Source organism: Rousettus aegyptiacus, unplaced genomic scaffold, assembly GCF_014176215.1.
Source record: "Rousettus aegyptiacus isolate mRouAeg1 unplaced genomic scaffold, mRouAeg1.p scaffold_m13_p_7, whole genome shotgun sequence".
In the NCBI taxonomy this organism is placed as follows: domain Eukaryota; kingdom Metazoa; phylum Chordata; class Mammalia; order Chiroptera; family Pteropodidae; genus Rousettus; species Rousettus aegyptiacus.
Window position 1 is genome coordinate 42,265,483 of NW_023416310.1, and position 23,826 is coordinate 42,289,308.

General features: G+C 40.1%; 1 long non-coding RNA gene across 1 annotated transcript in view; it reads left to right on the forward strand.

The window, feature by feature from the left end:
- The first annotated feature begins 4,464 nt into the window (after nucleotides 1-4,464).
- LOC107506940 overlaps nucleotides 4,465-23,826 on the forward strand; it is a 102,330-nt gene continuing 82,968 nt past the window's right edge. Inside the window, exon 1 of the long non-coding RNA XR_001596031.2 lies at nucleotides 4,465-4,544. This is a non-coding gene — a long non-coding RNA (uncharacterized LOC107506940). The remainder of the gene's footprint in view (nucleotides 4,545-23,826) is intronic.

Here is a 23,826-nt window from a genome sequence, read left to right on the forward strand (position 1 = left end):
ACATTTACCATTTCAAGGGCCAAGAAGTTCCCCTGGGATAAGGCCACCCTGTAATTAGCAAGTCAAGTCATCAGTCATTGATTTCATTAGTTTATTTATTCATTCATTCACTTGAATATTTACCAAGGATGACTGTATTTGCTGTCATCCACGTGAAAGGTACTGATATAGTAGAAAGTTCAAGAGTGAGGCCAGTAAATCAGAATGAGTGTGCTTCGCTTTCTACTTATAAGCATCACGTTTCTGATTAAGTCCCTTCCGGTTTCTGGATCTCAATTTCCATACTGACAAACTTGGAGAGTAAGATGAGGTGATCTCCAGGGTTCCTTTACTTTGGAGCACTCCTGATTTTATAATTAAACCCTCCCAATGTGCCTAACTCTTCAACTGTAGGATGTATATATTTAGGGGGAATGTGGTGGATGCAAAAGGAAGTAAAAGGAAGGGTCACTGTCTTTGAGAAATGAAAAATCAAAATGTGTACACGTGATATCATTGGAGAAAATTACAGTTTGGCATCAAAACCCAAAGTTAAGTTGGGTAGTACATCTTCCTGTGGGAGAGGTGGTCAAGGATTCGGGCGTATGAACTAGGGGGAGAGTTGGATTAGTGGAAAGGAAAAGGGAAAAAACGGAGCAAGTCTGTAACCTCAGAAGCAGGAATGTTCATGATTTCGTATCCTGTCATGGTCCAGAGCCCTCTTTTCTGTGCTGATCACATCATCAGTTGCCTCTGGGGCTGGGTGAGCCATCTGCTTGTGATGTTGCAAAGGTCAGCAAATAAAAATATAGGGCACCCAGTGAAAATCGAATTCCAGATCAACGACACAATTTTTTATAGTATAACTATGTCCCCAAAATTGCATGGGACATAACTACTACTTAAAATTATGCATAACGATTACAAAATTTAAATTTAACTAGTCATCCTGTATTTTATCTGGCAACTCCATGCTGTGGAATCTCTCTCAGAATCTGGGCATGCCTGTGAATAGTGAGGCGAGAGCAGTCTCAGCCATTATTAACACTTTGGCCGTTTCTAATTCCTTAACCAATGGCTCACTCAGAATGCCTAAATAAAGTTTTCTCTGGCCTGAGAACGGAAAGAATCCAGCTTCCCTTCCCTCGGCTGCTCATCCTCTCTTCAGGCTGGAGTTGAAAGCAGAGCAGCCCTTGGAATCCTCTTCTCTCATGAACCTGCTTATCACCAGGATTAACGTATAGGAGTCTGGCAGCATTAGAGTCCTCTTGATCTCCCTTCCTCATGGCGTTGGAGGCTTCTAGACACACACGAAAATCTCTCTCCTTGCTTTCTCTTGCCTCACTCTTATTCCCTTCGTTCTGTAGCTCAATAGTAAGTATGAAAGCAGCTGCAGGAGTAACTTTCTGACACCAGTTATAGGGACCGGCCGAGCTATTTTTTTCTAGTTATTATTTTCATTTATTTAAGAAAAAGAACCCCTGGCTTTCCTGTCCTTCTAGTGCTGCACATCAGGTCGTTGGATTTGGGCGAGATTTTGTCTTCATTTCCTTGTCTCCCTGTGTGCTTATGTTCGTGTTCACCTCTGGGTCCTTGGGTCCACTGCTTGAGTAGTTTTGGCTTGCCCGTTAGGCGGGCTGCCCTCTGTCCTCTAGGACACCTCAGACTGGAGGCTGATTGAGCAGCCTGAGCAGCACCTTCCCTGTCCTTACCCTGGGCTATCTTCTTCTGTGATATCTGAGCTTTCTTCCTTAAGTGATCAAGAGTCTCTCGTGGGCAATCAAGTTCCTTTCACTTATTTACTCCTCCACCATCTCTTCAGTGCCCGCTTTGCGCCATAGCAAATGTCTTCAAAATGAAACGCTGTCCATGCTTGCTCGGGACATTCAAGCCTGTAATCTCCTGTCTTGTCTTGTATTAGGGTGTGATGGGGTGTGACTCATTTTCCTGCAATTGGGGCAGCCTGGAAAAGGTCAGGACTGAACTTTGACCTGCCTATTAGAATAGACTGAGCACTGGGAACTCTAGGTTGGCAGTAAAATATGGCATCAGAAGAACAAGGCAACAGCGGGTTGTGAGTGATATGGCAAGGTGCCTATTGGAGAAGGTCTCATAATCCATGGAGGTCTTTTTGCAGTTAGGTCCCCAGCAGTAGACTCAGGTTCAGGAGCAGGACCTCTGCTGAGTGGAAGAAGAGGAGCATCAGAGGGCCTGAAGGACAACTTCAGACAGAGGCCCAGTTACCTGATACAGGGCACAGTGGGACCTGGGTCTCAGAAAGAAGAAAAATGCCCTTCCTTGGACACAAATTGGAAGCCACAGTAGAAGCAAGTGACTTAGAGGTAATCAATCTTGAGTTAGAACTGCTTAAATTCTACTTTTCCAAGGTCAGAATTGTTCCTTTGCGTTCCCTGAAGCTCAGACTGCAGGTGTGGGTTAAGTGGCTTAAGAAGGAGGCCAGGTGGGACAGGTGGGAGCTGGGCAGGGCCTGCCATTACTATCAGCCCTTCATGGATTTCCAGGATCACAGAGATTTAACGAGTGTTTGGGGCACTGAAAATTATTTCCACTGGGTGGATCAGTCTAACAAGACAGGATTCCTAGAAAATCTACAAGGCAGCAAATTTAAGACTTCATTCAGACTGAAGAAGCAGACAAATAGTTCCTGTTTGTGGAAGTTCTGTCTTCCTTTGTTAACAGGAACTTTAGCTCAGTGCCTGGGTAAAGAAAGGAAACTAGGAAATGACCCTAGAGGAATCCTTTGAAGACTGATAAAAATTGAGTTAGGATATAGACTGCCCTTTACTCACCTGTGGTGGGCCCTGCTCTCCCCAGAATGCTCTGGTCTTTGCACAGTCAGGGGCTGGCTGAAGAAACCTGCTAGGGACATGGGCCCTGCAGAGAAGTATGGGAGGGCCAGGCAGACGAGGCCCTCAAGCAGTGATGAAGCAAAATGCCAGCAGGTGCTTTTCCTGCCTGAGCTTCTGGAGTCAGCATGCGAAAAAGCCAGCTGGGTCTCTGGTGACGAGTGACTGTTCTCTAGCTCTCTGAAGCGTGGAATCATCAAAGCAGAAAGTCCAGTCTGTGGTTAAGTGCAGGTAAAGCAGAAATGCTTGGTGCCCAGCAGTAGCTCGAAGGGCTGGATGAAGGACACGAGGAGGAACAGACACCTGCAGTTTCCCCACAGAGGGGAGGGGGTCAGTGGGGCTGGGGGAAGCTCCTCAGCTTCAGGGCCATCGATAGCAAGAATGCTTGCCATCATCTGTACTCAGAGAGCAAGTGTTTGTGGCAACAACTTTGCCTTGCTTGCTCTGTCCTAGATAAGTCACAGCCAGCCCTGGATTGAAAGAGATCTCAGCTAATTACACACTCTCAGGACTTGAGTCGATATTTTTAAAGGTTCCTAAATAGACATTTACAAATGAGGTTTTCCTTTGGGACTGTTGTTACAACTTATATAATTTATAAAGATTCTAAAAAATAATCTTAAGTGTTCCATATATTTATTCACATCGTAGGCCGAACAGCTATACCAGGTCACCCTCCTGGCCTGGCCCACCCTGTGCTGATGGCTGGGTTCTGGCGCTCTGGGTATTGCAAAGCAATAGACTTTTCAGTTTGAAATTTGGGAATTCAGTCACCGTTCATCTTCTTATGCTGGGCAACTTCAGTGCTCCAGCTTGGAAAGAGTTAGTGCAATGTTGAAAGATACTTAGACTGAGAAAGAACATACCATGAGAGTAATCCTGAATGCCCGCTTAAGACCTTTGACTTTTCAAATATATGACGACATCTAAAAGCTCTGCTTGAGTCTCAACAATTCTCTGGAAGAAATCAGGTCATTATCATCTCAGTTGTTCTGAGTCAGGAAACTAAAGGCCAGAGAGGTCGAGTGACTTGCTTAAGGCCACACAGCTAGGACTCAGGTGGGTCAACATATTTCAGTGCTCTGCTCTTCTCAGCCCACCATGAAGGCTCCTACAAGGAATGCGTGTTTCAGGCTCCTGTCGGGTTGCTGGTTCAAATTGTTCTTGATATCCTCCCCACGGCCATTTAGAATATTTGAGCAGGGTTGTTCGCCTCGTGTTCTAGATTGAAATCCCCAGTGCTGCTTCTCCCCAAGGATTTCGTTTCCTGAGCCTCTTCTTCATGCTCGTTTCATTCACAGCTTAATCCTGGGCAAGTACTTTACTTTTAATTTAACCTCTTATACTATGTAAGACACTATTATTAGTTCTTTAGTAATTTTAATTCATTTATTTCTTATACTAACCCTATGAAGGAAAAAACTATTAAGTAGTTACTTTAAATCCCACAGCTAGGAAGTGGCAGAGGCGGGATTCAGTTTAAATTGGCAGGCTTGGGAGTCTGTTATCTTAATCACTACACTAGGGTGTGTTAAAACCCAGATTCCTTTCAGAATCTGTTTCAGTAGACTTGGGGTGGGGGAGCTGAGAATTTTGCACTTCTGACAAGTAATAATGCTGATGCTGCTGGTGGGCAGCCCACACTTTGAGAACCATTGATCTAGGGACTCCCAGTGCAGCTGCTTGAGAATCAACTGGGTGAGTTTTTCAAAAATGTCTCCAGAGTTTCATTCCAAGATATTTTTGACTTTACAGGTTTTAGAAGAGGGCCTAGGAATATGTAGCTTTAGAGAGTTCCACTGGAGATTCTGATGTGCAACCAGGTTACTCAGTTTTCCATCTAGAAAATTAGTATAAGAATTAGTCCACCTACACAGGATTGCTGACTAGCTCAAATGAGAAAACCGATATGAAAGTGCTTTGCAGAAATTAAAGCTCTCATTAGAAGTAGTTTATTGTGGTTGTTAAGCAGTTCGTTGAGGATTTTGTAGTTGGACCACCGTGATTTTCATTCTGTCTCTCCATTTTCACCTGTAAATTCTTATTTCTAAAATGAAAATAATAAATAGTGTTTTCATAGACTCCTTGCAAAATAATGCTTTTATAGTGTTTAGTGCAAAGTAAGTGCTCAGTAAAGTATAACATTAAGTAGTTTTAAAATAATGCATTATTTTTTACTTTCCTTTCATACTGACAGCTGTGTTTGTAAAACTCATCTGATTAATGCACCTCGATTGACTTCTTCCTCACTTCCCCATCTCTGAATCTGCATATGTTATAAGACCTCAGGGTCTTATTGCTGTTTTATTTATCTAATTTTGGAAAATAATAACTAATATTTATGTCTCTATTTAGACTGTTACAGAACGTTTTAATATACGTTGTCTCATTGGATGCTGTGGAGTATGATGATGATGATGGTTCCTTTTTGCAAATGAGACAAAGAAACCACTGAGAAAAAGAAGTGATTTGCATTAGATCCCCCAAACTCTAAATGTCGGAGATGGGACTCGATCCAGTCTAGACTCCAACTCTGTGCTAAACTACGGAGAGAAATATTTTGTTGTGTGTAGTATTTTCTTTCAGATGTTTTCGAGTTGAATTCCAACAAGTTTACCAATTAGTTTTTGCAATACGGAAACTTTCTACCCAAGAACATAGTTCGCTTCACCGGTTACTCAAGTCTTGTATATCCTTTGGTCAAGCTCTGCAGTTTGCTTTATACATGGGTTACATATACCTTTTTTTTTTTTAAGTTTACTTTTAGGTAATCTGTATATTTGTGCTTATTTGGATGGGCTCATTTTTCTCATTTTATTTTCCAGCTGGTTATTGCTGATTTTTAGAAAATCTATCTATTTTGTAAATCTATTGATTTTGATTACTGTTTTATAATCATTTAGTTATCTTATCTAAACTCTGTTACACATAAACAGTTTTTCAGTAGATTATATTGGGCTTTATAAGAAGAAGAAATTATACAATTTTCAAATAATGGCCTTTTTTTACCCTTTCCAACAATTTAATCCAAACTATTTTCTTACTGCTTTAGCTTGGATAGTTTTGTAGAATTTGAGAAAATGAGGAAGTTGGCTTAGGTTTACTTTTTATTGGCAAGACTATATATGATCCGAAGATTAAACCACATGGGTGAAGTTAACCTACATATCTTGCAACAATCTCTAAAAAAAAGGTTTTCTTGCTCTGATATGTCTTGTAATATATGGTTGGGTATATGATATAAACTTATTTGACATTAAATGGGAAACAAAGAGGATGTAGTTTCCACAGTCAAGTATCCAGTTCCTCACTGGCTCGACTGCAGAAAAGCAAATGAAAGTTATTTCTGGAGCAGTAAAATAAAATTCACTGACTGAAATGAATTTACTGACTGAAATCAAATTCACTGACAGTGAATATGATCAAGCTGACAAATTTTTTTTGCATTGATAATAATTGGTATGCATTTCACAAATTTAAAAAGAGCATGATTGTGTAGCACTTTGTTTTCTATAGTCTTTGGGACAGGACATGATCGTCAGACTTAAAAAGAACAATTATTCTGTTGATAAGAAATATTTAAATATATAAATATTTAAATCAAAGCAAAGAAAGTAGAACTTTAAAAATTTTGAGGAGATGGAGAGTTTAAATGAGGAAACAGGCTCAGAAAGCTGAATAATTTAAAGAAGTTCACATATGTAGCAATGGTAGATGAGATCTAGAAGCCAGTTTTCTTGGCCGTCTATATTTGCCCATATTCAGACAATTTCTGAAACATGCCTTACAGGTAATTACCATTTTGTTGATTCGAAATATGATTAATTGCACTAATGGTCATTGATGGGCCCCAGGCTTGCTGAATCTTCATATCTTCAAGCAGCTAGTACTTTATAGATCATTGTACTTTGAATGTACATTTAGAGTTTTCAGGGTCACTCCTCAGGATTAAACCTCAGTCCAGGCCCTTCCAGATCATGCCAGTCTACATCTACTCCTCTGGAGAGTGAAGATGCAAAAAGGACTATTTTATTGGTTTACACAGGGCACAGAATGATGATAGAAGAGGAACCACTGTCCTCCCCAACTCACAGGCAAGGAGTCAAGCATTAAAGCAGTTCTACTTGCCTATGCTAGTGGAAACACAATTGTGTTACTAACTAATAGTTATTAGTTATCCTTGGGAACTCCTAACTAATCTCTGAAAAACAAACCTAAACCAAACCATCTTTACCTTTTCAGATCAAAGAGTAGCTGCCAGACCTATGTTTTATTACATAATCCTCATAGCAGAAGACTGTATGTTGAATTACTTCAACTTTCTTGTTGCTTTTCTTAGTTTTTCTTGGTTTTCTTAGGCTGTATAGGCTGGTAAGCTAAATAAAATACTACATTTGCCGGACTCCCTTGAAGCTATGATACAGACAAATAGCTTTGGTTCTTTCAATGAGAGCCATCCCATTTGTAACTTGTAGAAATAAGAGTAAGCAGCTATGCAAAGAGAAATTGGATTTTCCAGGTATGAAGACTTTTTCTCAGATAGCAGTGGCAAAGCTCTTGGATTCCAATCTCAAGGGTGGTAAGTGCTTGGAGATGGGCAGTGGTGTTTCACTATTACAGTCCTGGAGTTTAGTTGGGTCTTATTTCTGGTTGCTTTGGTTCTGGCTATATAATGAACAAGCCTGAGTCCCTGATTATCCTGGAGATTCTATGATCTTCATATCCTCCTATCTCCCTTTCTGCTTAAATTGGCTAGACTTGACTCTCTTGATTGTAACTGAGAATCATAATTTATATAATTTTAACTCTAATAATAATAACTAATGTGATGTTGAGTGTATCTATGTAACACTATTATTATATTGTATCTAGCCTGTTATGTACCAAATACTCTTCTGGGTACTTTACATGAATGAACTTATCTAGTTCTCACCTCTGTCCCCAGGAGTTTAGTACATTATTCCTATTTTACAGATGAGGATACACAAATGTAGAGGGGATACGATGTCCCGAGTCACAGAGCAAACAAGAGAGAGAAGTTCAGATTTAAACCAAGGCTCTGTAGCCTATGACCTGAATCCTCAGGGCTCTGCTCCCTGTCAATTTTATGAAATAGGTATTATTACCATTTTACAGTTGCAAAGGTGAGGTACATTCTGAGAGGGTGATGGACAGCAGTTACACAGCTGGTAAGTGACTGACTATAAGTGGACCCAAGGACTCCAGACTCCATATTCAAGGGTTTTCTGGCTATGCCCCACTGCTTGTCAGAGTTTCACTCTATTGCTTATTTGTCCATTCAGTTATTCAGACTGTCAGTTATCCATGCATCTCTTCATTCATCCAGCTGTATTATTCCTGTGAAAATACTCCGGTCTTTTCTATTTTTAGAAAAATATGGAGCTTGTCCCAGGGCCTCTTCCTATAATGTGCTGAGACCCACACCTCATTTCCTTTGGGGTCCTAAAGAGGTGTAGCATGGCCCATAAAAAACACCATCTCTGCTCATATCTCATGATTTTTGCAAATTAATGGTCTAAGTAAAATGGACCATTGCCTTTAAAAGTGTGCAATAAAAAATGATAATAAATGCCAAGCTGAGGATCATAATGGAAAAACAACTGTTTGGGGTACTTTGCTATGGTACAGTTCCCAGCCTGAGTACTTTCAGTGGAGCTGGCTGGATTTTTCTGGGTTCCATGTTCAATGCCTCGAGTCTTCACACATGGCTGGATGCAAAATAAGCATTGCTTGTGAAGTCAGAAGAGGCTTAAATCTGAGGTTAACCAATAGGCGTATCAATTAGACAGTGACCCAGAAATTCTTGGAAGAGTGATTTTTGAGCTACCTTCTGTCTCCTTGAGGGCTCTTCCCTTTCTTCCTGCCTTCCATGACTTCTTGGTAGAAAACTGGAAGAGCTGGGATTTTTGCCCAGGAAGGTTTAGGAAAACAAAACTTAACTGCTGTAGCTTTGAGAAATAAATTGCTCTATGAGGCAAGGAAAAATCAAAGATCTTGAGAGAAAAATGAAGCCACAGTTTCAATTATAACTGTTACCAGGTTTAGATCCAACTTTGGGCCAAAGTGTCATCCAGACAGATGTTCTTGTAATTTGGTTTCCATAATAAATGTTGTACTTGTGAAAATATTTTAATGACATCTCGGCACTTTACTAGGCCTCAAATTCTAGAAGATTTTCCAGGTCAGGCAAAGACCATTTGCACCAGGTCACCCAGTGACCTCTTTCATTCTGCTGGGGCTTATGGAGAACATTAAACTTGCAGATGCAATTATTGCATAATAAAGTATTGATTTTCTAAGAAACCCTGTAACGTTTTCTTCTTAATAATTAGCATTTACAAAGAATACATCCGAGAACTTTTATAGAGGATTAACCACCTATTGCCACTTGAATGAGGCACTTAGTACTTTAGTTTAAAAATAAACAACATTGAAAAATAGCGTTAGTTCACAGAATTACATATCAGCTGCACATCTCTTATAAGGGTTCCCACAGAATCCTAGTTCAGATTTTAAAATAATTTTGATATGTGTTATAAACCATTCTGAAAATGCTATTCAAGGGCAAATTGAATTATCTTTTCACAGCTGATATGGACTCAGTTTTTGTTTGGTAATGGGATACTAACTTGCTGAATTATCTCCCATGGACAGTCTTCATCCGTTAAAGCACCAAAAAACAAGAACAATGCACAGTTAGAAAATGAAAGTCTCCTTAAACTCAAAGAAAATTTTAAGTACAATTTAAAGATAATTTCTCTTATGTAGATGGCTGAGGTTATTTAATACTCCAAGTGAACAAAAGCTACGATGACTGGATATATTCATGGGAGGGAAAAAAAGGCTTATAAATGTCATCTGAACAAGATGTTTTTCCACGTGTTTCTGGTTTGCTCCTGTTGAAATTAGGAGAGTGCTTTCATGTCCTTCATATGTTCTGTTGAAATTGTCTCCTGAATGTGTCGAAGTTAGTTTGGGGGGAACTTTAAACACCAGGACTGCTGGGGTCTTGAGAAATAGTGAGCTAACATTAATACAGCATTAACCAACCTGGACTCCATTCCAGCCACACAACTGATGACCTCTGCCACATAAAAATAGTGCCTGCCTTTTATCTGTATGCTTCAACTCTGCCGTCCGGGTAGCGACTTGGCATTGGCCTTGAAGTCAGGGAGACCATGGTCCCACTTATTCCTTCTGTATCTCCCAGGGAAGAGTAAGGGGTGTTCATTCGATCAAACAAAAGATTTTGTTAAGCTCCTCCCTCATCCTCAGTTTTGTGTTGAATGCAGAATGCTGGCAGGGCTGCAAAGGAGGCATGGCTCTTGTCCACAGGTCACCAATGATAACAACACGTCGATCATACATAACTGTGTAGGTAGAATTTGTATTTATGTTGTTGCCTTTGCCTGAAAGGCCTTGCCTTTATTTCTTCAATTAACTAACTGATGTAGCTCAAATTCTCTTCCTTCCAAGAAACTTTCTATAAATCTAATGCTCGTAGCTTCACTCTTTTCCTAATTAAAATGATCTTTTCAGGGGTCTGGCTCAGTTATTAGAATCTGGTTCCTGCCAAACAAGGATTGGTTGTGTTCTTGCCCACATCCCAGCACTTAGCACCCATATTTTAATGGTATTGGAGAAACACCTGGCAGGGAGTCATGCCCATCCTCTCTGTCCCATCTATAGCATACAGTTTTCATAATGATAAGGTATATGTAATTACCTTGAATTATAATTATTTCGTTATGTGTCATCCTTCTAATAAACTGAAGAGGTAATGGCGCTTTCAAGCAAAAAGACACTTGTTTGAACTCTTCCTTACCACTTAGGCATTTTATTGGTATAACAATATTTACTTCATAGAATCGTTATGAAATTAAATGACATGGAAAGTACCTACTCCATATATGTTCATTAAGTGTTATTCTCAGTGACTATGCTCTCATTTATAGAAGGGTTAATATCTTGAATAATGCACTTTGCAAGCAATAGATATTTTTGAAAAGTAGATGAAAAGATATGAAGCCAAATGAATTATATAAACAATTAATAGGATGGACGTTCAGAGAAAGGCAGTACCTGTGGGAGCTGTGTGCTCAGCAGATCATTCATGAAGGGAGAACTGAGTGAACACTGAAGGATGCAAGGGATTTCCAGTGATCACAGTTAGAAAAATATCCCTTATTGAGCATTTATTTGTGCCAGGCACTATGCAGACTAATCTATGTGTCTGTTTAATCTTTACAATAACCCTATAAATATTATTATAATTACTGCCATTTTACAGAAGAAGAAGCTGAAGCTTTCAGAAATTGAATTATTTTTTAAGTTTATGTAGATAATGTATTAGTAAGCTATTGCTACAATAATGCTGTGTAATAAACCACACCAAAACTCAGTAGTCTGAAATGATAATCACTTACTCTCATGCTCATGGATCTGTAGCAGGTTGGATATAACCCAGCTAGGCTAGGCTGGTTTCCAGGTTCTAGTCTCTGGGCCCTGGCTTCTAGCTGCTACACCTACCTCATCCTCCTTGGACCATGGCAACACAGAATATGTGGTCTGCATCATATGTCTCATTCTGGGGCTGAGGCTGAAAGAACCACCGTTAACTGAACATGTTCTCATGGTGTATCACGGGAGCACGAAAGGGCAAGCCAAACTCTGCAGGTACATTTCAAGTCTCATGTGCCGATATCCCATTGGCCAAAACAAGTTATATAGATTTAGGCCAACCCTAAAGTCAAGGGGTAGCAAGAAAGTTCATGCAACCCACTGTGAGGTCATAACAAGGATGTAGATGTGTCTTTCTACTATGAGAGAGTGAAAAATTGGGATCAATAACTCAATTCTTCTGGTAATAACTGGCAGAGCCAGTATCTAATCCAGTTCTGTCTGATTTAAGAGCACAGTCTTATTCTCTATCATATACCATCTCCAACGAAAAGAAAGTTTCAGGTAGAAGAACAGCACACACAAATGTAGGTTAGAATGAGAGCAAGGAGCATTCAGCTGGGAGCAAGGAGAATAGTAAAAGTACTGTAGTGGCCTGAGAGCAGTAACTGCAGTGCATAATCTAGTAAACACTCCTGATTCTATTATAGGCCAGTCTTGAAAATCTCAGAGATCCCTAGGTGACTGTCAAATATCTGTTTTGATTTTCACAGTGCCAGTTGTACCAATAGTCTCTGCTAGCTATATGGTCCATCTGTGCAGATTAGAACAATGTTCACTATATCAGTCAGACTCACTCTTATCAGTCAGAAGGAAATGACAGAGTCAAAGGGTTCAATTGAACAGAATTGAATAAAAGGGCCATTTACAGAAGTGTGACCAGGGAAAAGGAACCCACCAGGATTGATGAGGTACCCACGTACTAGTAATAGTGAAAGTCATTATTACCCCTCTGCCTAAGAAAGTCTCAGATGCATCATATAGAGGCCACCATCTGGGGCACAGAGCAGTACAGAGAAAAACAATGAATGGAGAGGAGGAAATGGAGAGTAATCGGCACGTAATCCCCTGAACTGACAAATTAGAAAAAAAAAAAATTGCTCTGGGCAGATGCAGCTTCAATGCTGAGTAGTTTAGCCACAGTACCCCACTGGGAACATCATATCCAGTACAGAGGTCCATGACTTAGTGAGTGCAGAGCAGGCTGGATTTTAATACCTAATCACCTCCTGGGCTAGGTGCTTTGGTGTCAGGGTAAGCTGTACAGAGTATGCAGCAGCCCTGTTTACATCAATCTTGACTTGCCATTTCTGACTAATAGCATAGGAAGCACATAAACCCAAATATAATTGTGGTAGGAAATTGATGAAAAGGGTCAAGTTACTTAATCTCCCAAATAAATGAGCTTCTATCACTGAATGAAATACACCTTGATGTCTTGTTTCCCTTGAAGCTCATTTCCCTAGATAAGACCCTACTGCCTTGGACTTCTGTGGACCATGTGTAGGTCCTCAAGTGATGGGCAGGGCTCCTGTGTGCTGCCTGGGACCAGATCCCTTCTTCCTACCACAGAGCAGGTCAGAGCTCCAAGGACTTCCCTGCATCTAGACTTCAAGGAGGAGTCTCCATCTATCCTTGCTGGTTTTGTACCCAAATCACAAAGTTCTCTATGGTCTGGGAATAAATAAATGCATCTTTGTTTTGATATTACAGAGCCCTTGGTTTAAGAGGTTTGAAGAGGGAGGAGCTAAGTTCATACCTACCAAATGATTATTTCAGGTAGCCTTAAGTCTTCACTAATCTGCACAAACAAGACAGCCTGGCTTTTCTGGGAGTGATCGCATACTTGTCTGTGTTCTCAGGCTCCCAGGTTCTTTGACAGGTAGGAGTGTCCCCACCTGTCCCTTTTTTCTCATTGCTTCTGAAAACTCTGCCCTCGGTTAGGCCCCTTGGTATGTAGAACTATCTTGCTGAATCTCATTCTTTGCCCCCGCAAAAATGTTAATTGGGTAGCTGCGCCATGGGTTATTTGCAAGAATATATTTTTCTTGAACATTATAATTATACTTACTTTATTATTTATTCACTCCAACATGAATGAGTTCCTGCCATATCCAGGACACTGAAATAAAATCAAGATCTCTGCCCTCAAAAATGCACAAAAAATATATCTTGAATCCCGAATCTTTGAGCTGAGAAGAAGCTTAGAGTTTAAGTTAGGTCCTTACTTTTCAGCAGCTGAGCCATCTTCACTTTACCAATGACCCATGGGAGGGTCAGGGATTCAGCGGTTAACCTTGTCCAACGCCTCGTGCCTGGCTAATGGGAATGAGGAAGCGAAAGTGCTGCTCGTTCTCCCTTGTCAAGATGTCCTGGTTAGCAGGGATGTGCAGATAAATTTCCATGGCCTGACGGGGAGTTACTAGAGCCTGTGTCACCTCATTCACAGGTGAAATCATATACCAGCCATTTTTGTTAGATGTTGCATTGGTCTTTAACATCACTAAATTTAATGGGAAAATTTGAAAATCCGAACTTGGCAGTGACCTCATTTTCAAAGTTAGCTCTGAGGCCTGCTTAGATATATTTCACACACCTCACTCCTTAGGCTAGAGGGGAAATGGCTTTGGCTTACCTGGTACCAAGTGCCTCTGGGCTGTTCCCAGCTTGGTTTACTTCTTGGCCAAGGGGAGGCACTTGACAGCCTCCGGCCTAGAATGAGTTCCTGGGGCTAAATGATACAGTCTTTGCTGAAGGACAACCGAGAGGGCCTGGCCTTCCCACCCGATAGCCACACACTTATACCCCAGTGCCCTTGAAATGAGAGCAGAATCCTGATTTACAACCATATGGTTATACTTAGTTACATAGCAGTGTAATTAATGCCACTTAATGTAAAGTGAAAACAGAATTTCTGCAGCTGCCAACTTCCTCCAGCTCAGGCAGTACTATATGCTGACTTCATTTATAAGCATTATTTTCTTTTTCATCATGCTGATTGCAGAAAGAAAATCAGTCCAAGAAAGAGAAACAGACATCAAACTTCAACTGACAACACACAAAATACAAAATTTAGATTGCAAGTATTGATTTCCATCTAGCATCACGCCAATTGCTCCATAAAATTGAAGCTCTCCTGACATCTTAGTCAATGGTCAATTTGAATGCATCAGGCCCTTGAGCTCTACTGGACCAGGCTAAGGATCTTGCTGGGCATCGTGTTCTCTATTTCTTCAGTTCATTCCCTGTGCTCACTCCAGATTCTCTGCTAAATGTCTGAGAAAAGCTCATGAAGATAAATGAACTTTCGGTTTTCTAGTCATTCAGTCATTGCTGTGGTTTCACTAGCCAGGGCTTGGCTGCCCCTGTGGGCATTTTTGTACATTCCATCTACTCCACTTGGGTGTGAGATCCATGAGTCACCAAGACCTGTGTGGAGCATGGTTTGTTGGGTCACAATGAAAGGCATTACTGACTGTGGAAATCTTCAGAGCGTAAGCAAAGGCAATTAATGCTTGGAAAAAAAGGGGTTTCCCATGTCTTGTTTGAAAATAATAAGGAAGATGTGAGCTTTTACATAAGGTTGTGGTAAGGCCGAATTTGATTTTTATTCTGAGCCGGGCTGCTAACCAGTATGTGTGGTTTAGTGTTGGGGAGGGACTTGCAAAGCTGTAATAGTATGCATGTTAATTAAAGTCAACACTATCTCAAAAAAGAGCTGAGAAATGACCAGCCACCATGTTTAGCTATGGAACATCCCTTCTATTAATAATTTAGTTCTAGCTCCTAGCTCCTTTGAACAATTTGTAGTACATCAGTTTCCCAAAAGAAACTCATTTTCTGCAGTAACAACACAGATTTAGGGAAGATGATAAAAAATCATCAACCCAACTCCATCCTTTAGCATCTCTACTGCACCTTCTGCACCCTTTGAAGCCAGTGGGAGAGTCCCTGGCCAAGCAGACACATTAGGGTGGGAGACTGGATTGGATATCGGGCCACCCATAGAAATGAAACACCACTGATAATTAAAACTCTTCGTCAATTGACGTTTTCCAGAAGTAATGGAAATCTCTGAAGAATGCAATTAGAGAACTTTGCTCTTCAACAATTGAATTTCCCACATCTTGCTTTAACTTTCATGACATATGAAAATGCTAATGTTTATTGTTATATAGGGAGAGAAATATGAGAAAATTCCAAAACAGATTCGAGAAAATAACAACAAAAAAATGGCCTCCGCCCTGTCCCGCAGCCCCCTGCGCCCCAATGGTGCGTCATTAGAGTTGTACAATTTACAGCCTCAGTAATCAATTACATTCCAACCCTCATCATCTGGATCCCCACACCCACGCAGGGCAGAGCCAAAGCAGGCTTTCGGAGCAGCTGTGACATTAGGAGATGCGTGCAAGGGGAGTCATGGATTTTTCTCAGTTCTTGCCACATCAAAGGAGGACCTCCACTGTCCTCATGAGTGTGTGCGCTCTACCAGCAGATTTAACCATACTTATGTAACACCTCAAATGAGGTCCTGCCCCAAGCAAAATAAATAGCCTTTTCCATGCTCCTCCAGTCTCTGATATACTATAGTTTTGCCTCTCTTCTCCCACCAGTCCCCAACAGCATCTTCTCTTTGAATTTTGTCTGATCCATACCCCTGTACCTCCAAAAACGTGCCCTCTGTGCTTTCTCCTTGACCCTCTTTCCTCGACAAAAGACATTTTTTAGCTGTTTTTTTTTTAATTTTTTAAAAATTTTTACTCATTCAACTCATCTGATTCACTGAATTAAGCTAAAGTATTAATGGCTGAAAATGAAAATTAAAGTGGTAATTCAGCCAGATAAAGTGTAAGAAAGTAAATTTTTTGTTTTACTCTTTTAGTTACTAGCATAACCTCTCTTCTTAGGGAACTCTCATTGTTTGAGGAAAATAGCTTATTAAGCCACTTGGGGTAGAAGATGAGACTCTGAGGGCAGCAATTACAAAGGAAGTGCAAGTTCTTAAAAGGATTCTTAAAGTGCTCTGCATGAGAGAGTAAAGGAAACTTGTATTTTATTCTGAGAGGAAAGGAAGAAAACAGATGGGTAGAGAAGTGCGGTAGAGGGAAGAGGATTTGGCAAGAATCTGAGTTCGTTGTGAGATAAAGAACTGGTAACATTTCTACATGGGAATGGGGCAAAGCAAATTTTAATAGTGAGAGTATCTAATATTTCATTTAAAATTGTACTCACTTTTTTCAATGCAAGCTCTTTTACAATTCCTCCAAACCTTCATTTACATCTATTAGACATACAAATACTTTTTATGTGTTTGTGTGTGTGTAAAATAAAAAAAAGTTTCACAATTTCATCAATGAGGTGCCTGCAGAGGAAAGAGCCCACAGACAGGTGACTCTGAGAATAAAATCTGCTTTCCCTATTACTGGGAATTCACAGAGGTCTTTGGGAAGATTTGCCCTTTCAAAGAGTATGCAATTGTGAGTTTTACCCAATGTTATCTAGATCTAAAGGAACAGGCAGAGCAGCTAATATTTGAGTAATATTTGCAGCCCAGTGAAATAAAAGGACATATAGTAAAATTTGCTGATGGAGAAATGAGGAAGGAAACAGAAGCTTCCCCAGAGGATGAAACAAGTCTGTGTGGCTTATTAAGACAGTCCCCATTGGGATAGGAAAAAGGGATGCGATTTTGGACTCCCGAGGCCTTAAGCGGAAACTAGGAAGATTGCATGTGATGTGACATTGGAGAATCCCTCTTCTTTGTGCCTGGATCTGGGCAATCACTGACTTTATGTCCTGTAGACCAGAGAGAACCATTCTGCCTTGGCAAGTAAAGCTTTCAAGCAACAAATAGTAGATCCAGTGTTGGGGCTAATAGTTTGAGACATGTACGCTTTTTGGCAAGAGCAGCAGCGTGGCGGAGGAGGTTAGTTAGAAATGGCTGAAGCACCCAGGTGAAAGCACGAAAGCAGGGAATGACAGCGTTTGAGACATTTTCAGGGTCTCTCCTCCACTCAGAGTCAGCAGTGGATGAGATCTTGAAAGAGCTGGGTTTTTCTGCCAGTGATGAACAAGAGGAGCAGATACCTAGTATGTTATTCATGTGTCCAGGTATAACGTGGAGGGAAAAAATCTGTTATATCAACAGATTCTATTGCAAAAGACAATTTTAGAAGCAAAGTTGTCTTTCCCGCTTCACCATTTAGGGAGCGATTTCCATGTGCCAGGTACATGGATGGGTATTGATGTATATGTATGGGCTTCACAATAATCCAAAGAGGTAGAATATCTGTCCCTAAGGTCAAATGCTAAGATGTTCAGGGGCAAGAGAAAAGCAGTTTTAATTGGTCTGACTGCAGAGCCGATGGTCTTTGGCAGGAGTCAACAAAGTATAGTGGTGGCCAACAGTCTGTCTGTATATGCTGCATGAGCTAACAGTGATTTTTACATTTTTAAAGGGATATTTTAATGAAATAATTATGTAGGACAGAGGTTATATGTGTTCCACAAATCCTAAAATAATTACTACCTGGCACTTTGCAGAACAAGTTTGCCACCCAGTGTTCTATGGCATAAACCCACCACCCTTCTTCTGAGCACTACCTCTGCCTAATGACATGGAAGCTCGAGTGTTTCAGGTACTTGGTACTTCTCAAAAACCCTTGTTGGACCATCAAGACAGCTATCAGCTAAAGCCTTAAAACATTAATATAAATTTTGTATAAAATGCTGCAGAAACAATAGAATTAAAAAGCAGAGGCTTTTCTCTAGAATGTGAGTTTATGACTTGGAGACCGTGGATCACTAAGGAGTCTAGAGATAGCCTTAGACTCCTTAGGGTCTAAGTGGACCCCTAGAAATTGTGCACAAACTGGGCATATGACAATAAATGATATTTTTTTTTTTCTGGAGAGCAGGTCCTGATTTCCCTCTCATTGCCAAAGAGGTGGTTATTTATAAAGGTTATAAAACCTGCTTCTAGAGCTCATGAAGGTATGGAAGTATAGAACATCAGATCTAGGAAGAATACTGAGATTAATCCTTCTAGGTCCAGACCTGGCCCTTTTCCTTTGCAGTCTGTTCTCTTTCCCTAAATCAGCAGCCCCCAACCTTTTTTGGCACCAGGGACAGGTTTCATGGAAGACAATTTTCCAAGGACCAAGGACGGGGTGGATTTTTTTAAGTGCACATTTCATTTATTGTGCACTTAATTCCTATTATTATAACATTGTAATATATAATGAAATAATTATACAACTCACCATAATGCAGAATCAGTTGCCACCAGATGCAGCTGTACAACTGAAGTACATCAACTCACTTGCCACTATAAAGCTGGCCACCAGATGCAGCTTAATTGTCTTTTGCCACTCACGCTATGGGTCTTGATGTGAGTCTGCAAGCAGTTGATTTATTCTGGTCTCTGTGCAGTCAAACCTCTCTGCTAATATTAATCTATATTTGCATCCTCTCTCCAGCACTAGCATCACTGCCTCAGCTCTACCTCAGATCATCAGGCATTAGATTTTCATAAGGAGCACCCAACCTAGATCCCTCTTATGTGCAGTTCACAATAGGGTTTGCGCTCCTGAGCATTTAATGGCTGATGATCTGAGGTGGAGCTGAAGTGGTGATACTAATGCTGAGGAATTGCTACAAATGCAAATGAAGCTTCGCTGGCTCACCTGCCACTCACCTTCTGCTGTGCACCCCGTTTCCCAATGGGTTTGGGGACCCTTGCCCTAAATAATTCCATCCACATTGATGGTTTCTTTTATGATCTAGACACAATTCCAGTTATCTATATTCTACAGCCGATGCCCTTTCTCAAAACTCAACTTGAATGTCTCAATTTGACAAATTCCAAGGGGAAACCTTTGCTCTTTCCCTCATACCTAATTCTTTTGAGTGTTTCCAGTTGTGGGTACCACAGTCTAAGGAGTCATCCTGATTTCTAACTCTCCATCATCACCCTTCCCTTTATCACCAGATCCTATTATTTTTCAATTCCTAAATGTCTTCTACATGTGCCCACCCTATGTTTCTCCATCATCCTAGACCCAGCTACCACCATCTTTGGCTATATATTTATGCTACTACTTCTACCAACCCCTCTCCTGATCAGTCTCCATGTTACTTCCACTAAACTGTCACAGGTTCAGTTTCCAAGGAAGCCAACTTAAGATAGAGATTAGAATTCAAGATGTTAATGAGGCAGTGTTTCTTGAAGAAAGGAAGGGAAGTAAGCTTGGATAGAGGGAGAAGTTGAGCTTCAATGAAGTTGCAACTAAAGCCTCAGCCAACACCTTGGAGACTTTTGGAGATGGAATGACTCTTCAGAGCTGTTTCAAGGTGGGCGGAGCAGGCCTAACCATTATACCCTTGCACAGTTCAGGATGTGAGCCTGGAAAGGGGCATAAACTTGGGTACCAGGGCTCTACCCCTTTGTTTAAAGCCTCTCAAGGAGAAGCCAAAACTGTGTAACGTGATCCTCAAAGTTGTGCATGGTCTGACCCCTACTTGACCTTCCACCTTCTTCTTCATCCTACTCAGCTTTGCTGTCTGGGTTCCAGCCATACTGATTTGCTTTTTAGTTCCTCGTATTTATCTTGCTTCCATCCACAACCTGGCCTTTGCACATGCTATTTTGTATTTTGCAATGGTTTCCTTCACCTCCACTTCACCTAGTAGAGTCTTTATCTCAGCTCAGCACCTCTTCCCGACCTCCTTGCCTCAGTCACACCCCCATTATAGATTCTCACAGCACATGTTCCTTTGTGCAGAAGCACATATATCAGTTGCAGGTTTTGCATTTGCCGTGTGATTATTTCACAATCAACTATATCTCCATTTAGAGGAGTTGCTCCATGAAGACAAGGCTGTGCCTATGTTTTGCTCACCATTGAATTCCTAGGGCCTCTTACAGTTGCTGATGCATAGTAAGTACTCAAAAAATATTAGCTGAATGAAAAGTTCAAGAATGTCCTTATTTTGCAGATTAGGTCACCAAAGATTGACAAGTTCATATGGACTTGTTTTGAGTCAAAGACCTGCTCTGTGTTGGAAAAGGATATTTTAAGTCATATGCGTATTTGCATATTATTTGGAGATTTCATGGCCTATTTATAGGCAAGTTTACAACTGAAAAATGGTTATTGCTTCTGCTTTCAGCTCCCTCTTGAACCGAACCATTGATTTTTCTCTTCCTAGAGCTTACTCACATTAGTTGTGGTCTTCACTTAGTCAAAGAAAAACCTTGAATGGATTAGTGAATTAAATTCAATCAGGCAAGATTTAAAAAAAAAATTTTTTAACCCTACATGACACCAGATATCTAGTTTGACAAATTCTTTTGCTTTGTATCCAGTTGTTCTGATGTGATGTAGATAAAGTCTTCACTTCATCTAAATGTCCCACCCCCACTTCAGAATCCAGACTAAATGGTAACAAGAATGAGAGACCCAAGAAAAGAGGTTGGCCCACAAGGCACCTTATATTTCTGAGTGCAAATTTAGAGAACAATGATTCGAAATCCTGGGTCATAATTCACCAGTCAGGCTACATATGAAAATGAGAATATCCTGACTTGTCCAAAAGAGTTTCGTGAATAATATTATTCATCTCTTAGAAGCAAGCCATATTTTTATTGGACTTTTTACTTCAGCCCTGCATTACTAATGAGAATATATATTTTTAAAACTCTTGTTATTTATTTCCCTTCTGCTTAATATTTCAATCAAACATACATTTACTGTGTTAATCACAGAACATGATGGTTTTAAAACCTCAGAAATCATTTTAATTGAATACCTCATGTCCGTTTAATCTAAAGTTAATAAAATCTTTTTTTTTAACATCATTGTGTCCAATCTTAATTTCTTACAGTGGACATTCACCCCTCCTTTCCCTGAATTTTTTTTTCAGAGTCGGTCATAAAAAAAAATCATATTTTATTTTGATATTAAAGTTAGATTCTTTTTATGTTAGTCATACTAACCTGGTGTTTACTTAATATCAATGCAATAACCAATAAAATGGAGAATTGTGTCCAGTGATTAAAATTTATGATATATCAACTCAAAGTATATTTGAAAATAAGAGACTCTCAGCTGATGTCAGTCATCTTCAGATGTGAACACAACAGGAAAAGAAAAAATTTTATTATAAGGCCTTTGTGTAGCTGCATCATGAGAGTTCTGTGGGTAGAGGATAAGGGATCACATATGACATCAAGTGGAATTTCATTAATTTGGCCAGAAGTATCACGGATACTTCTATTTATGGATTTGAGTATTGAAGCCATGGAATTCATTATTCAATACATCCGCAGTGTTCTCAATCCTTCCCATTTACTTTTAAGGTTGTATATTGTTCCTGGTCTATGGATAATAAGTAGTGAGTGGCTCTTCAGCTATCTCTGATCAGAATTCTCTGGCTCTGCGTTGTAAAGTGAAGGGACAAGTAAGGAGGAAGTTTTATCTCAGAAATATTTTGCATACATCCCCTTGGGGCTTCATATATTGTGGTTCAATTAGCTAGGTAAGAATGATTTCTCTTTTTAATTTTGTGTCAGCGCTGCTTAGCAGAGAGCTTCATTTATGGCCCCTCTAGCATAAGCATACAATTTGCCTCACAACCATGTGCAAAGTCAATGAACCCATTCCTTTTGGAGAGTAATATCCAAATATCACATAGCTAAGGTGACCATATAATTCATCTACCAAAATGGGAGACTTTTCCACGTTAAAGAGGAAGCATTTTTGAGTCAAGGCAAACTTCAAGCATCCATGGAAAAAACAAGACATCTCATTGCTCTATCTGTAGTGTTTCTGGAGCGCTGACCTCTTTTTCCGTCCATAGTAACATTCTACAAACACTCTTCTGTAAAAAGAGTTAATTCATGTTCTATGCCTCATAAACCTAATGTTAAAATCCCATGAACTCACCCAATAATTTTGATTACAGTGGAAGGTTCTAAAACTCCAAGAAATGAGCTGACCTATAGCAGATTTGGGTCCATCTTTAAGCCCCAATGGCACAGACCTGGTTAAGATCTCACTATCCTTTAGACCCACAGCTCCAAGCAGTGATGACAGGTCATTGTAATCAGCTTTCTGCATTATCTGCTTAACAGCTCATTGAGGGTCTAGATCACCTTTTACTGATTCACAATTCTATGTTTGCGCATTTTAGGTTGTTTTCTATTTCCTGGAGCCTCTGGCATCTGCCTCTAAGGATGCAAAGATGCTATGGTAGGACATCATGGAACCATGAGACATTTTAATATTTTGACCCTTACTTCCTAAGGCAGTAACTTTGAGCCAGCTGGAGAAGGACACAGCCAGTGGAGCATGGGCCTGCTCTGTCACACTGTAGATCATTCTGTTCCTGAAAACAAATTTGTGGCAGACTGCTCATGGCTGTCTTTCTTAGAGTTACACAATCTTGGTATCAGACCCAGAGGTCAAATAATACAATCTTGAATTTTTTTGAGGGAGACATTGTTTAGGATTTTTTTCTTCCTGAGAGAATCCTTTGTTTGGAAGTGACCAGAAAGGATGAGTTATTGAACGACTCTTTTGTCGTGGTCCAATGGGCAGAGAAAAAGCAGTGCGCCTATTACCTACAGATCTTCATGAAGACAAGTGCAATAAGTTGCAGATAATTAACTTGTTCATAATCCAAATACTGAAGACAAATTTCATCAATTTGGAGCCCTGGGACAGAGGGACTGTGCTTTCAGAAATAAGCTATGAAAAGAAGGGAGGAGATTAGGGAGAAAAAACCTTGGCCAGTATTTTGCATGATTCTAAACCCAAGGAAACTTTCCCCAGGCCACCAAAGGGCTTTCTTCTTGGGTGCAGATCTATCCTGAAAGAAAAAGCAGAAACTTCACAATATTGAACATGAGATTAAATCGTTATGTTCCTGCACTACTTCTGAGTGACGGGTACCAGGGGTGAGTTTAATGTGTAACACAGGAGGTGATATGGCACAATGCAGTGGGTGATCTTTTTCAGCTGGTACTTCAAGTAGTAAATAATGCTTCCTATGAAAGGCGACTTAAAATGTTCCAATACCGTGTAACAGAAGACACTGAAGAAGATAGAAAAAAGGAAGATTTAAAAAGCTAAGGTTTGAGAGACAGAACTCAAGTATTATGCCGCCATTTTTATTAACAAGTAGTCAAACTGTCACTAATTATTTGCAGAGCATGTTGGAAGGAAGTAGAATTTTTTATAGGTGTAAATTGGCATAGTTTTAGTTCTTAAAAAGTGGCAAATGCAGATAGACCATTATTTTCTCTGTCATTAGTAAGAGACTTGTAGTTAAAAAAAAAAAAAGCCATCTCAATGCTGAAGGTTTGAAACAATAAGATCTGGGATATGGAGAAAAGGCTAAAAGATGATTCCTCTAGTCACATTTCTTAAAAGTCATCACTGGTTCCTTAATGAGCAGGAAGTAGAGATTAGAATCAGGGTCCCTTTTAGTTCATTCC